We start from the raw sequence: 14,148 nt of genomic DNA on the forward strand, positions 1-14,148 counted from the left end.
TGTGTGTGTGTGTGTGTGGGAAGTGGTAGTAGGTGACGTGCCTTAATTAATGTGTGTTGTGATGTGATTTTTGGGTTTTATACAGTAGCACGTGATTGTGTGATCAGAAATGCTGGTAGAGACGGCTATTCTAAACATTGTATGAGTTGGGGTAGGTAGTTGTGGGAAGAGAGTGCCTACTGGTGTATTCTGTGAGGATAGCCGACGATCCTGTCTTAAATAGCCCGTGGGGGTGTGCGGTGATACACAGTGTCTTTTAAGAGTGTTTTGACGAAGGGTTTTTCCCCGTGATATTTTAATGAGGTATTACTTAATAGCCGGTGGGGGAGTGTGTGTGTGCAGTGATATCATGGGCCTATTAGAGGGGATGTCAGTCGTGCTGTGTGTAATTAAATGGTGATTATTAATAAATATTGTTATATGGCTTAAACCCGTGTTGATTGTGTAGTTCGGACAGGGGGGAAGGTTTATCAGGCTCGTCCGGACCATACCGGAGGAAAAAAAAGGTGGTGGCAGCTATTTAAATGATCCAGTGGCTTAGAGCCCTCTAGTGGCAGTAAGCGGGAATATTACGTAACTAGCTACATAGAGAGAAAGATAAAGGGGGTTCGTTACACTGGTGGCAGCGGTGGGATGTTTATATTTTCGTTGATAGTTGTCATTTTTTGTGTGTGTAAAGATGTCTGAGCCTGATCAAATCATCCAGCCCCTTAGTAGCACTAGCCCAGCTGTCCAGCCTCCATCACCGCCAGTGAGACAAATGTCGCGTCCAGTATTTATGCCAGAGACCTTTACGGGTTCCGGACGTGAGTGGGTAGACTGGTCGGAACAATTTGAAATGGCCGCGGAGGTAAATGGCTGGGACGATGTGTTTAAATTAAAATTTATGTCTCTGCTTTTGACCGGTAGGGCTAGGGATATATATAGTGGACTTACAATGGATGAGAAGGGTAGTTATCAAAGTTTGAAAACAGCCTTAACAAAATGTTTCCAACCCTGTGATAGTGCTGAGTGGAATAGAGTGAATTTTTTAAGTAGGAAACGGTTGCCTCAGGAGACTGCAAGAGAGTATGGGAATGCTCTTAGACGTTTAGTTGTTAAAGCCTACCCTTCTGTTGGTACAGCAACACAGGATCTCCTTGCTCAGGACCAGTTTATTGCTAATGTTGGGCCAGCAGATATACGTATCCAGTTACGCACGGCCAAACGGCAAACATTAGAGGAGCTTATTAATATCGCCTCGGAATTAGAACTTATACGGGAGTTAGAGCAGTGCCCTACTAGACAGCCCACACAAGTACTGGCTAATACAACAACTGTCGTAGACTCTCAAATGCACACACTTTTAGGGGTGGTGGAGGGCCTTAGACAGGAAGTGAGAGCATTGCAAGACACCGTTAAAAGTCTTCCATTGAGTAATAATGGGGGTTTTGGGGGCCCCCGAGGATCTGAGGGTCGTGGTCAGGGGCTTACCATGGCAGATAAATCACCAGAACGAGGCGGTTGTTGGGAATGTGGGTGCAACCGACATATTAGAAGGGATTGCCCTTATGCGAAGGGAAACTAGAGGGGGCTGGTTTAGTAGGCCCAATGCCCGCCCCCTCTGACTTACCCAATCAGGGCCTGCTTTTGGTTACCCCCCCAGGAGATCAGGGTTTAGGGGTATATGTTTCAGCTACGGTTGGGGGTTATGAGAAACATCTTTTAGTAGATACTGGGGCGCAGGTGTCTATTATTTCCAAACGGATGTGGTTAGAGATTACGGGGGGTGAGTCTGATCTTCAAAACTATGAGGGTCGAGTAGCTGTAGCCAATGGGGGGGAGATGGAAATTTTGGGAAAATGGCAGGCAGTGTGTCAGTTTGGGGCCCTTGCTTTAGTGGTAGAATTTCTGGTTGCTGATGTACCTTTGGGAATTCTGTTGGGGATTGACTTCCTTCAAAAATATAGTGTTGTCATTGATCTGAAGGGGAAACAGTGTACAGTTATGGATAAGAAGTTGCCCTTATTGTTGAGACAAGGGGGAACCCATCTTTTCTCTGTTTCCGTCCATAACGATGTTGTGGTCCCTCCTCGAAGTGAGATAATAATTTCTGGGATCGCGGAGGGTTTGTTTGGGGACTATGGGGAGTGTATGTTTGAGCCATCACCTTCGGCACAGGGGGCCCTCATGGTTGCCAGGGTAGTTTGTCAAACTCGGCAGGGTTTTTTGCCAGTTAGGGTACTTAATGTGGCAGATAGTGCCCAGGTGCTGAAGCAGGGCATGACCCTGGGTACCCTGGATACTGCCATTAGAGTAGAAGGGGCCAAGAGGATACCGGGGGTAGACCCAGAGACCCGTAGTGATGGCTGGACGGTAGATAACTTGGTTAGACAGTTAAAGTTGGAGGAGAGGGGTTTTACAGGGAGTCAGATGCTTGCAATAAGGGAGCTGCTGGGGAATAATTTCTCTGTATTCAGTCGAAATGAGGTGGATTTGGGGAGAACTCATTTAACGCTGCATGAGATTGATACTGGGGTAGCTAAGCCCATTAAGTTAGCACCTCGAAGGGTGCCATTACATCTGCAGCAGGAGGTAGGAGATCATATTAAGGGAATGCAGAAAGAAGGTATTATCCAACCCTCTTGTAGTCCATGGGCAGCACCTGTGGTCCCGGTGCGAAAAAAGGATGGGGGTCTCCGCTTTTGCGTTGATTATCGAAAATTGAATGGGGTCACCCGGAAGGATGCGTACCCCCTACCCCGGATTGATGATGCTTTGGACAGTTTGGCTAGTGCTCAATGGTTTAGTACACTTGACTTGGTAAGTGGTTACTGGCAGGTGGAAGTAGCACCAAAAGATAAAGCGAAGACAGCATTTATTACCAAGCATGGACTGTTTGAGTTCAATGTGTTACCATTTGGGTTAACAAATGCACCGAGCACGTTTCAACGATTAATGGACCTAGTATTGGCTGATCTGCAGTGGACTACCTGCCTGGTTTACTTAGATGACATCATAGTGTTTGGTAGGAACTTTGGGGAACATCTGAGTAGGTTGGGGGAGGTTTTGTCAAAGCTAAAATCTGCTAATTTGAAAGTGAAGCCTGCCAAATGTGATTTGTTTTCTACCAAGGTACAGTACTTGGGTCATGTCATCTCTATGGAGGGAGTGATGGCTGATCCTAAGAAGGTGGAGGTAGTGAGAACCTGGCCAGAGCCAACTAGCCAGACAGAAGTGCGGAGTTTTTTAGGACTGGCTTCCTATTACCGTCGGTTTGTCCGGGGGTTTGCAGAGGTGGCTCGGCCTCTACACCAATTAACTGAAAAGGGCAAGAAATTTCATTGGGATGAGGCTTGTCAACAGTCTTTTGAACAGTTGAAGGTCTGTCTTGTAACTGCCCCTATTTTGGCTTACCCCGATCCTAAGAAGACCTTTATCCTGGATACTGATGCCAGTGATTTTGGGATTGGGGCGGTGTTATCGCAGGAAGAAGATGGGGTGGAGAGGGTCATAGCATATGGTAGCCGAGCGCTCTCTAAAGCCGAATGGAGATACGCAACTACGAAGAAAGAGCTACTGAGTATGGTGGTGTTTACAAATTATTTTAAGCATTACCTCTTGGGAAGGGAGTTTGTTTTGAGGACAGACCATAATTCATTACGTTGGCTTCATAATTTCCAGGGTTTAGAAGGGCAGTTAGCTAGATGGGTGGAGCAGTTGGCAAATTTTCAGTATCAGATTGTCCATCGGCCGGGACGTCAGCATGTGAATGCTGATGCCCTCTCCCGAGTGCCATCCTTACTGGCAACTGTTGAACCTGAGTTGAAAGACCAAGGAATGCCGGTTCATAGTGTGATTAGAACAGGTGGAGGTGGTAAAGAGGTCCCAAAGGTACAGGTGGTACAACAGTTTAATGGGGGGGAGGCTATTGAACCAGAATTGGGTGATATAATTTTGGCCCAACAGGCTGATCCAGAGCTGGGTCTCCTGTTACGGTTGATTGGGACGGCTCAGGGAGTGGAAGTTGTTCAGCAAAATCCCTCACTGCAGAAATATGTTCCGGTATGGAATCAGCTACAGGTGCGAGGGGGACAACTGGTACGAGTGGCCCCATCAGGGCAGTTGTTGCCTGCGGTAACGCAGTTGGTTCTCCCGAAAAGTAGGGTTTCTATGGCTTTAACTATGTTACATAATGACCCCATGGGTGGACATTTGGGGATGCAGAAGTTAAAGGAAAAAGTGAGAGCCAGGTTTTACTGGCCGGGATGGGGGGGGGATGTAAAAAGGTGGTGTAGGGAGTGTAGTGATTGTGCATCGCGTAAAGATGCTGGCTCAGCCCCTTGTGCCCCCCTCATACCTTCTGTTACTTCTAGGCCATATGAAAGGATTGCTTTGGACATTCTTGGCCCCCTTCCAGAAACTATGCAGAAGAAACGTTATATTTTAGTTATTGGGGACTATTTTTCTAAATGGACGGAAGCGTTTCCCATACCCAATCAGGAGGCTAAAACAGTGGCCAAAGTGTTTACTGAAGAATGGGTCTGCAGGTATGGGGCTGCGCGGAGTATACACACAGATCAGGGGAGGAATTTTGAGTCCCGTCTGTTTAGAGAACTGTGTCGGTTATTGAATATGCACAAGTCACGCACATCACCGTATCACCCACAGTCAGATGGGATGATTGAACGCTTTAATCGTACTCTTTTGTCAATGTTGTCCCTATTTGTAGAGGCGAATCAACAAAATTGGGATACACTTTTGCCGTTCGTGATGATGGCTTATAGGAGTAGTGTGCACGCCAGTACGGGGTTTAGTCCCTATAAAGTAATTTTTGGAAATGAAATTGTGTTGCCGGTTGATGTCCTCATGAATTCGGGGCTACAAGAAAAGTTTATGACGACGGAGGAGTATGTTGCTAGGATGGAGGGTATTTTATCTACTGTTTGTGAGGCCGTTAGGAAGCATCAAGCTAGGGCGTCGGAAGGGCAAAAGAAGAATTTTGACATGAAAGTTAATTTTCAATATTATTCGGAAGGGGAGCTGGTTTGGGTGAGGAACGAGGCTAGGAAGAGGGGGGTTAGTCCGAAACTGCAAAGACGGTATCGGGGGCCTTATAGAGTTTTGGAGAGGGTTTCCGATGTGTTGTATCGGCTTCAGAGTGAGGAATTGGGTTCGGAAATGGTGGTCCATTTTAATCGCCTAAAACCCTATGTTGCACGGTCATGTCCAGCTACCGTAGACCACTGGGATGGTGGGGGAGAGAGATCCCCCATAGCGGTGCCTAACCTGCAACAACCATCTAGGAGGACCAGAGTGCACCCCACATGTAAATATGGGAATATATGGACATTTAGGAGGTCTGAGCAGTCATCTGCATCCAGCGCCCCGGCCGCCCGCTCTGCGTCCAGCTCTGCGTCCAGCGCCCCGGCCGCCCGCTCTGCGTCCGGCTCTGCGTCCAGCGCCCCGTCCGCCAGCCCTGCGTCCGGCTCTGCGTCCAGCGCCCCGTCCGCCAGCCCTGCGTCCGGCTCTGCGTCCAGCGCCCCGGCCGCCAGCCCTGCGTCCAGCGCCCCGGCCGCCAGCCCTGCGTCCAGCGCCCCGGCCGCCCGCTCTGCGTCCGGCTCTGCGTCCAGCGCCCCGGCCGCCAGCCCTGCGTCCGGCTCTGCGTCCAGCGCCCCGGCCGCCAGCCCTGCGTCCGGCGCCCCGGCCGCCAGCCCTGCGTCCGGCGCCCCGGCCGCCAGCCCTGCGTCCGGCGCCCCGGCCGCCAGCCCTGCGTCCGGCGCCCCGGCCGCCAGCCCTGCGTCCGGCGCCCCGTCCGCCAGCCCTGCGTCCGGCTCTGCGTCCAGCGCCCCGGCCGCCAGCCCTGCGTCCAGCGCCCCGGCCGCCAGCCCTGCGTCCAGCGCCCCGGCCGCCCGCTCTGCGTCCGGCTCTGCGTCCAGCGCCCCGGCCGCCAGCCCTGCGTCCGGCTCTGCGTCCAGCGCCCCGGCCGCCAGCCCTGCGTCCGGCGCCCCGGCCGCCAGCCCTGCGTCCAGCGCCCCGGCCGCCAGCCCTGCGTCCGGCGCCCCGGCCGCCAGCCCTGCGTCCGGCGCCCCGGCCGCCAGCCCTGCGTCCGGCGCCCCGGCCGCCAGCCCTGCGTCCGGCTCTGCGTCCGGCGCCCCGGCCGCCAGCCCAGCGTCCGGCTCTGCGTGCAGCGTCCCGGCCGCTTGCCAGGCGTCCAGCTCTCCGGTTCCTGTTTCAGTGACCGGTATTTCAGGTCATTTGGATGTGCCAGCTCCAGGTCTGGCGATATCACCGGACCCTTTGATGTTGCCCCCTAGACATGAAACTAGCGACTTGGAGGATAGTACAATCTCTTTACGCCCAGGGGCTTTGGGGTGGGCTCAGGACCCTCGACCCAAGCGAATTTGTAGGCGCCCTAGATGGGCCAGTGATTTTGTGTTTCAGTGACTCGGGGACGAGTCTTTTGAGAGAGGGGGGAATAGTGTGATGAACGTAGAGAAAGAGGGTGGGTTAATTAGGGGGAGGGGTTTAGTGGGATTTAAAACGGAAGAGAGATGCGGTGGGGGGGGGGCGATGGTGCATGACGACGCTTTGTTTGGGACTGGACTGTTTTGTGAATCCGGATTGTGTGGGTGCACTCTGAGGGACTTGGTCGAGATTAAAGAGAACGCGAACACGACTTGGAGGCTTTGGAGGTGTTCGCGACATACCAGAGGAATCTGAGAGACTGCTGAGTGTTGCGCGATGTGTGTTGGTTAACGTGCTGAACGAAGACATCCGACTCCACAGCTACACGGGGGGGTCTTGACGGCCACCCGAACGAGGGAAGTTGTTATTTTAAAACTAAACTCATGTGTATATGTGTCCGTTGAGATCTGGGGATAGGGTGGGAGATAAACTGTTTGATGAATTAGTATAGGTCTCCCAGCATTAATGAATTAAGTGTGATTATTGGGTGTGTGTGTGTGTGTGTGTGTGTGTGTGTGGGAAGTGGTAGTAGGTGACGTGCCTTAATTAATGTGTGTTGTGATGTGATTTTTGGGTTTTATACAGTAGCACGTGATTGTGTGATCAGAAATGCTGGTAGAGACGGCTATTCTAAACATTGTATGAGTTGGGGTAGGTAGTTGTGGGAAGAGAGTGCCTACTGGTGTATTCTGTGAGGATAGCCGACGATCCTGTCTTAAATAGCCCGTGGGGGTGTGCGGTGATACACAGTGTCTTTTAAGAGTGTTTTGACGAAGGGTTTTTCCCCGTGATATTTTAATGAGGTATTACTTAATAGCCGGTGGGGGAGTGTGTGTGTGCAGTGATATCATGGGCCTATTAGAGGGGATGTCAGTCGTGCTGTGTGTAATTAAATGGTGATTATTAATAAATATTGTTATATGGCTTAAACCCGTGTTGATTGTGTAGTTCGGACAGGGGGGAAGGTTTATCAGGCTCGTCCGGACCATACCGGAGGAAAAAAAAGGTGGTGGCAGCTATTTAAATGATCCAGTGGCTTAGAGCCCTCTAGTGGCAGTAAGCGGGAATATTACGTAACTAGCTACATAGAGAGAAAGATAAAGGGGGTTCGTTACAATATGTTGATTTGAGTACTGAGCTGTGGTGCTGCTGTAAACGTCTCTGCATCCTGCTCGTATTAGTCGCGGTGTACGGCATTATTTTCATACAATGTTTGCATATGTAGTAATACATAGTAATACCTGTATTTTCCAATGTCATTCTGGCTGCTTGCTGGATCACAAATCTCGCGAGACAGATTTTTAACGCGACGAGAAATCTCGCTGAGTTCCGTCTCGCGACACCACTAATAACCGCGGTATGTTGTTTTTTTACTTTGATGTTGTGAATTGAATAATCTAAATTAGCGTTTCTCAACCAGGGTGCCGTCTGTCTTCATCGGGGGTGTCGTCAAAATATTCTGATGTGAAATAAAAAACTATAGTTTTAAAATTGAAGTTATTATACGCTTTAAAAATCATTAAAATGTATTTCATATGACCAGATCTCTCAAGTTTGGTGGGCGTGAGCTTTTTTTCAGGCGGGGGGGGATTGGAATCTGTCGAGATGGTTAGTGTAGCGGCTGTGTGTGTGTGTGTGCGTGTGTGTGTGGTTGGGGAGCGGGCTGGCTAAAGTCTACGAAGCAACAGCGCGATCTATATTCTAATTGGTTCAACCTGTTATAATATACAACCGATGGATTGGCTGAATATGCTGCGGTGTGCGGCGATTAGATTATTTAAAAAATACATTAATAATAATAATAATAATAATAATAATAATAATAATAATATTCAATCGTGAGAAATTCCATGTGTGGCGTGAGAGCGTGTGAAATTGCTAAAATGCGTGAGTCTCACGCTCAAAGCGTGAATATGACCTGCAAATGACCCTTACCAAGGTCAGCACGTGATTACGCAGGTTTCCCACTGACTGTAAGTCACATTTATGTGCTCTCTGTCTTAATAATCACTTTTTTGTGTTATGTTGTCCGGGAGATGGTTGCAGAGAGTATCTTTTCAGGGTTGCCAACTCTCACGCATTGAGCGTGAGACACACGCATTTGACCGTTTTCACACGCTCTCACGCCACACTTCCGATATCTCACGCCGAAAAAAAAATCCAGTTTATTTACCTCTGATCCACATCTATGATTCAATGAGTTACTGGTTCGCTCTGGCGCCAACCACTGGCGATCGATCGCGATATAATACTTAATTTGTGTCCATTTTACGTCCCGTCCCCCCTCAACAATTTACACTCGCCACCTCCTCCAGGTTCAAATCTCCAGGTTCACAATACGTGACGTTGATCAGTAGAATTCCGTTTCTATAGTAACGACATAACACAACATAACCGAACGTATATAAGGCCGTACGTCAAGGCAGTCGACACCAGTGTGATATTTGTAGAGAGAGAGGAGAAATCACAGCTGAACATATTAATACAGTAGTGGACAGTGGAATAAGAAAGAAAATGGACTGCATTATACAGATTGAGATGGAAAGTGAAAATCTGAGAAGTGGACAGGAAGAAACAAAGGATGACACACAGACGCTAAGTGAACATGAGGAGTTGTTCAATGTGAGTATTGAGAATATAATATCTATGATGAAGAAAGCCACAGATGAGAAAATAAAAAACAGAGAGATAGAAAAGGAGTGGGCAAGAGAGAGAGAAGAAATGAAGAACAGACACAAGGAACTGGAGGATGAAAAGAGGGTGATTGTAAAGGACATGAATCAAATGGAGGAGGACTATATAAAGGAAATCAGAAGGATGGCTGAGGAAAAAGAGAGGGAGGAGCTGGAGAACATCAAGCTTAGGCAGGAGATCCGCTTCTACGAAGAAAATGAAAAGGCAAGACTGAGCGAAATAGAAGAACTTAGGCAAAAGATGAAGGAGAAGCAGCAAGAGTGGGAGACGGAGAGAAAAACACTGGCGAAATGTCAGAAAGATTTGAAGAAGATGCAGTTAAATGTAGAACGTCTTCTTCTAATAGATCAAGAAATTAAGAGGATGGAGGATGAGAGGACGATATCGGCGAAGCACATGGTGGCTAGAGTGTTTGTGAGAAAAGACGGAAAACCTGAGGGCTCTGAGAAGAGAACTCTGAGACGATGGTGGAAGAGTTTAAAGAACAACGTGCTCTTCAGGAGCCAGCAGAGCAGCGTCCAACAGAACCAAGAGAAAAGCTCCGCCAATACAACAGAAATCTCATCCTGCCCCGGCGAAGGGAAGGAGACGAGAAAGAAGAGTATATGGCGAAAATGGTTCAAGCGCTGAAATGAAAGTGTGAGGAACCGCACACGATCTCCGTGTAGATGCGGTTCACCTGCCGCTCATCGCGGCTCCCCATCGCAACTATTTAATCTTCCCCCTCACTCTTCTTGTGAAGTATTGGTGCCATGCCACGTACCGAGCGGTCTCTCCGTCTTACTGCCTTCCCCGTGTACCGACCTCTGCTCTCCTCCTAGACCTCGTCCCCTGCCTAGTCCCTCTGAACCAGAACCATATAAAATAATAAAGAGAGAGAGTCGCGCCATCTCCGTTCACTCCAACGGACCCGTTTGATTACAGCAAATACGAGCAGCGCAGTCAAGCTGGAGCAGTGGACCATCTGTGATACACTTTTACAGGTTAGTACGCTTAAAAAATCTGATTGTGTATTGTAAGGACATCAGAATCAAATTAACATGTGCATTAAAATGTGCATTAAAGCATTTTAGTGAATTATCCACCTCTAAATAAGCAGATTTAGGGAACTAAATTTATGCTAAGACAATGCGAATACGGTTAACGAGATTTCACATTAACGACTGACAGCCTATTAATAGTAAATTCCTCTCTTAATGCCATTTCACCTAAACGCGATGTTTTTGCGGGGTAGCTAAGTATTGGTTAAATATAACATTTGAGTGTGATTGTAGAGTGTGTTGGGTCGAGGAGGTGAAATGAGGATATCCATTTTGGAGTACCAGCTAACGTTTTATTTCCTTTTATTTTATTTTTTTATCCTTTTATTTATTTTATTTTCCTTTTTTATTTCGTTTTATTTATTTTTATTTAATTTTATTAATGTATTTCCTCAGTTTTTGAAGCTGCTGGATATAAAATACATACTATTTAGTGTGATTAAGTTTTAAATATTCTATCACTTAAAGAAATAATATAATTATTAGGAGTTCATACTTATTAAACCCGTGTCAACACTGTAGCTGTGATCAGCAGCTATGGGCCCTGTGTTTACAGGTCCAGTGGTGCATTGTAGTGCAGGGGGCTTCCTCTTTCTGAGTGCGGGGCGATGCACAAAAATGGTGGGAACAGCATCTGCTCTCAGCCTGGTCTTGCCCTGTTTGGTTCTGATGAACTGGTCTGCCTCAAAATGTGCCTGCAGAGTGATGTGAGTTTACTCCTCACACATGACAACTCAGTTTTGTCTACCCATATACATATCCCATAGTGGGTGAATACACAGTATTAGAGAACACTTACTGGATACGTATACACTCATTACACATATAAAAAAACAACCAAGGATGTGCAACAAGTTCAAATTCATATCGCATCAATACTCATAATAATCATTTTCTCCTGTCTTTTTCTCCTCTCTCTCGCTAGGCCAAAGAACCATAGGGGATTCCATGGAGCCTGCAACTAGATAGCATCCTCACCCTGCACCCGAGTCTGTCTGGAGTCTTTGATTTTTGTTCACTATTCTGTATTTTAATAAATCAGGCATTAAGCTTTCCAATAGTGTGTTTATTGTGAAAAGTGCAAATGCAGTGTTTGATGATTACCACACACATTTTATTTTTTGCTGTTGTAATATTTAGTGAGGGTAAGATTGCTCCAGCTTAGTTGAGACAACCTTTTTTTCTCCTCTGAGTATCAGTGGGGAAACCATAAATTTTTGCTCCTTTCTCTGATCGATTGGAGCATCCCCATGCAGCACAGCAAACCATGGTGGACACTACACAAACACGGAGGAAAGGACACAGAAAAACTGCTTGACATGATATTCACATTTGAGATTATTACAGATTTATTTAATGAATTAATTGCTGTAATTATGTGTGTATTAAAAAGACTATATATACACTGCTCAAAAAAATAAAGGGAACACTCAAATAACACATCCTAGATCTGAAAGAATGAAATATTCTCATTGAATACTTTGTTCTGTACAAAGTTGAATGTGCTGACAACAAAATCACACAAAAATCATCAATGGAAATCAAATTTATTAACCAATGGAGGCCTGGATTTGGAGCCACACACAAAATTAAAGTGGAAAAACACACTACAGGCTGATCCAACTTTGATGTAATGTCCTTAAAACAAGTCAAAATGAGGCTCAGTATTGTGTGTGGCCTCCACGTGCCTGTATGACCTCCCTACAATGCCTGGGCATGCTCCTGATGAGGTGGCGGATGGTCTCCTGAGGGATCTCCTCTCAGACCTGGACTAAAGCATCTGCTAACTCCTGGACAGTTTGTGGTGCAATGTGACGTTGGTGGATGGAGCGAGACATGATGTCCCAGATGTGCTCAATCGGATTCAGGTCTGGGGAACGGGTGGGCCAATCCATAGCTTCAATGCCTTCATCTTGCAGGACCTGCTGACACACTCCAGCCACATGAGGTCTAGCATTGTCTTGCATTAGGAGGAACCCAGGGCCAACCGCACCAGCATATGGTCTCACAAGGGGTCTGAGGATCTCATCTCGGTACCTAATGTCAGTCAGTGGCTACCTCTGGTGAGCACATGGAGGGCTGTGTGGCCCTCCAAAGAAATGCCTCCCAACACCATTACTGACCCACTGCCAAACCGGTCATGCTGAAGGATGTTGCAGGCAGCAGATCGCTCTCCACGGCGTCTCCAGACTCTGTCACGTCCGTCACCTGCTCAGTGTGAACCTGCTTTCATCTGTGAAGAGCACAAGGCGCCAGTGGCGAATTTGCCAATCCTGGTGTTCTCTGGCAAATGCCAAGCGTCCTGCACGGTGTTGGGCTGTGAGCACAACCCCCATCTGTGGACGCGGGCCCTCATACCATCCTCATGGAGTCGGTTTCTAACCGTTTGTGCAGACACATGCACATTTGTGGCCTGCTGGAGGTCATTTTGCAGGGCTCTGGCACTGCTCCTCCTGTTCCTTCTTGCACAAAGGCGGAGGTACCGGTCCTGCTGCTGGGTTGTTGACCTCCTACGGCCTCCTCCACGTCTCCTGGTGTACTGGACTGTCTCCTGGTAGCGCCTCCAGCCTCTGGACACTACGCTGACAGACACAGCAAACCTTCTTGCCACAGCTCGCATTGATGTGCCATCGTGGATGAGCTGCACTACCTGAGCCACTTGTGTGGGTTGTAGAGTCTGTCTCATGCTACCACGAGTGTGAAAGGACCACCAATATTCAAAAGTGACCAAAACATCAGCCAGAAAGCATAGGTACTGAGATGTGGTCTGTAGTCCCTACCTGCAGAACCACTCCTTTATAGGGGGGTCTTGCTAATTGCCTCTCATTTCTACCTATTATCTATTCCATTTGCACAACAGCAGGTGAAATTGATTCCTAACTGAACAGGTTGGTTTCACAGAAGTGTGGTTGACTTGGAGTTACCACACACAGACGTATCCAGGACGTGCGCTAAAACCATCGCTTTTGTGTCAAGCCACTCATGACCAAGAGACAAAGACAGAAGCATCTTCCCTGGGCCACGGAGGAAAAGAACTGGACTGTTGTTCAGTGGTCCAAGGTGTTGTTTTCAGATTAAAGTAAATTTTGCATTTCATTTGGAAATCAAGGTCCAAGTCTTGAGGAAGAGTGGAGAGACACACAATCCAAGCTGTTTGAGGTCTAGTTTGAAGTTTCCACAATCAGTGATGTTTGGGGAGTCATGTCATCTGCTGTGTTATATCAAGACCAAAGACAGCGCAGCCGTCTACCAGGACATTTTAGGGCACTTCATGCTCCCCTCTACTGACTAGCTTTTTGGAGATGGAAATTTCATTTTCCATCACAACTTTTCACCCATCCTCACTGCCAAGAGTACCAATACCTGGTTTAATAACCACAGGATCACTGTGCTTGATTGGCCAGCAAACTTGACTGACCGTGGCGGCTGGTCAATACGGGGCGCTGGGGCGCCGCCCCCTTAATATTGTTCCGATACTAAAATAAGTTCATTATAAACTGCGATAGTGAGGAAATTATTTAGTCACACTGTGTGTCTAATAGCCATGTTTGAATTTATTAAAAGAGTAAACACATAATTGTATTTAACTGTTCAAGTGAGATATGTTGATTTGAGTACTGAGCTGTGGTGCTGCTGTAAATGTCTCTGCATCCTGCTCGTATTAGTCGGGGTGTACGGCATTATTTTCATACAATGTTTGCATATGGTCCGCGTCTTATCAGTCACTCTCTTGTCATTTATCATTTCCGCCGGGTTCCCAAAATGCTGCCAAACAAACGATGTGAAAGTGGCGGGTGCATCTTCAATAGTAATACCTGTATTTTCCAATGTCATTCTGGCTGCTTGCTGGATCACAAATCTCGCGAGACAGATTTTTAACGCGACGAGAAATCTCGCTTAGTTCCGTCTCGCGACACCCCTAATAACCGCGGTATGTTTTTTTTTTTTTTACTTTGATGTTGTGAAT

General features: G+C 47.5%; 1 long non-coding RNA gene across 1 annotated transcript; it reads left to right on the forward strand.

Annotated features, from left to right (window-relative positions):
• The first annotated feature begins 8,853 nt into the window (after nucleotides 1-8,853).
• Nucleotides 8,854-11,273, forward strand: LOC143513923 (uncharacterized). The gene is made up of 3 exons (XR_013130730.1): nucleotides 8,854-10,124; nucleotides 10,704-10,888; nucleotides 11,107-11,273. It is a non-coding gene; the product is annotated as an uncharacterized LOC143513923 (long non-coding RNA).
• Nucleotides 11,274-14,148: the final 2,875 nt, after the last annotated feature.

Source organism: Brachyhypopomus gauderio, chromosome 5, assembly GCF_052324685.1.
Source record: "Brachyhypopomus gauderio isolate BG-103 chromosome 5, BGAUD_0.2, whole genome shotgun sequence".
Classification (NCBI taxonomy): domain Eukaryota; kingdom Metazoa; phylum Chordata; class Actinopteri; order Gymnotiformes; family Hypopomidae; genus Brachyhypopomus; species Brachyhypopomus gauderio.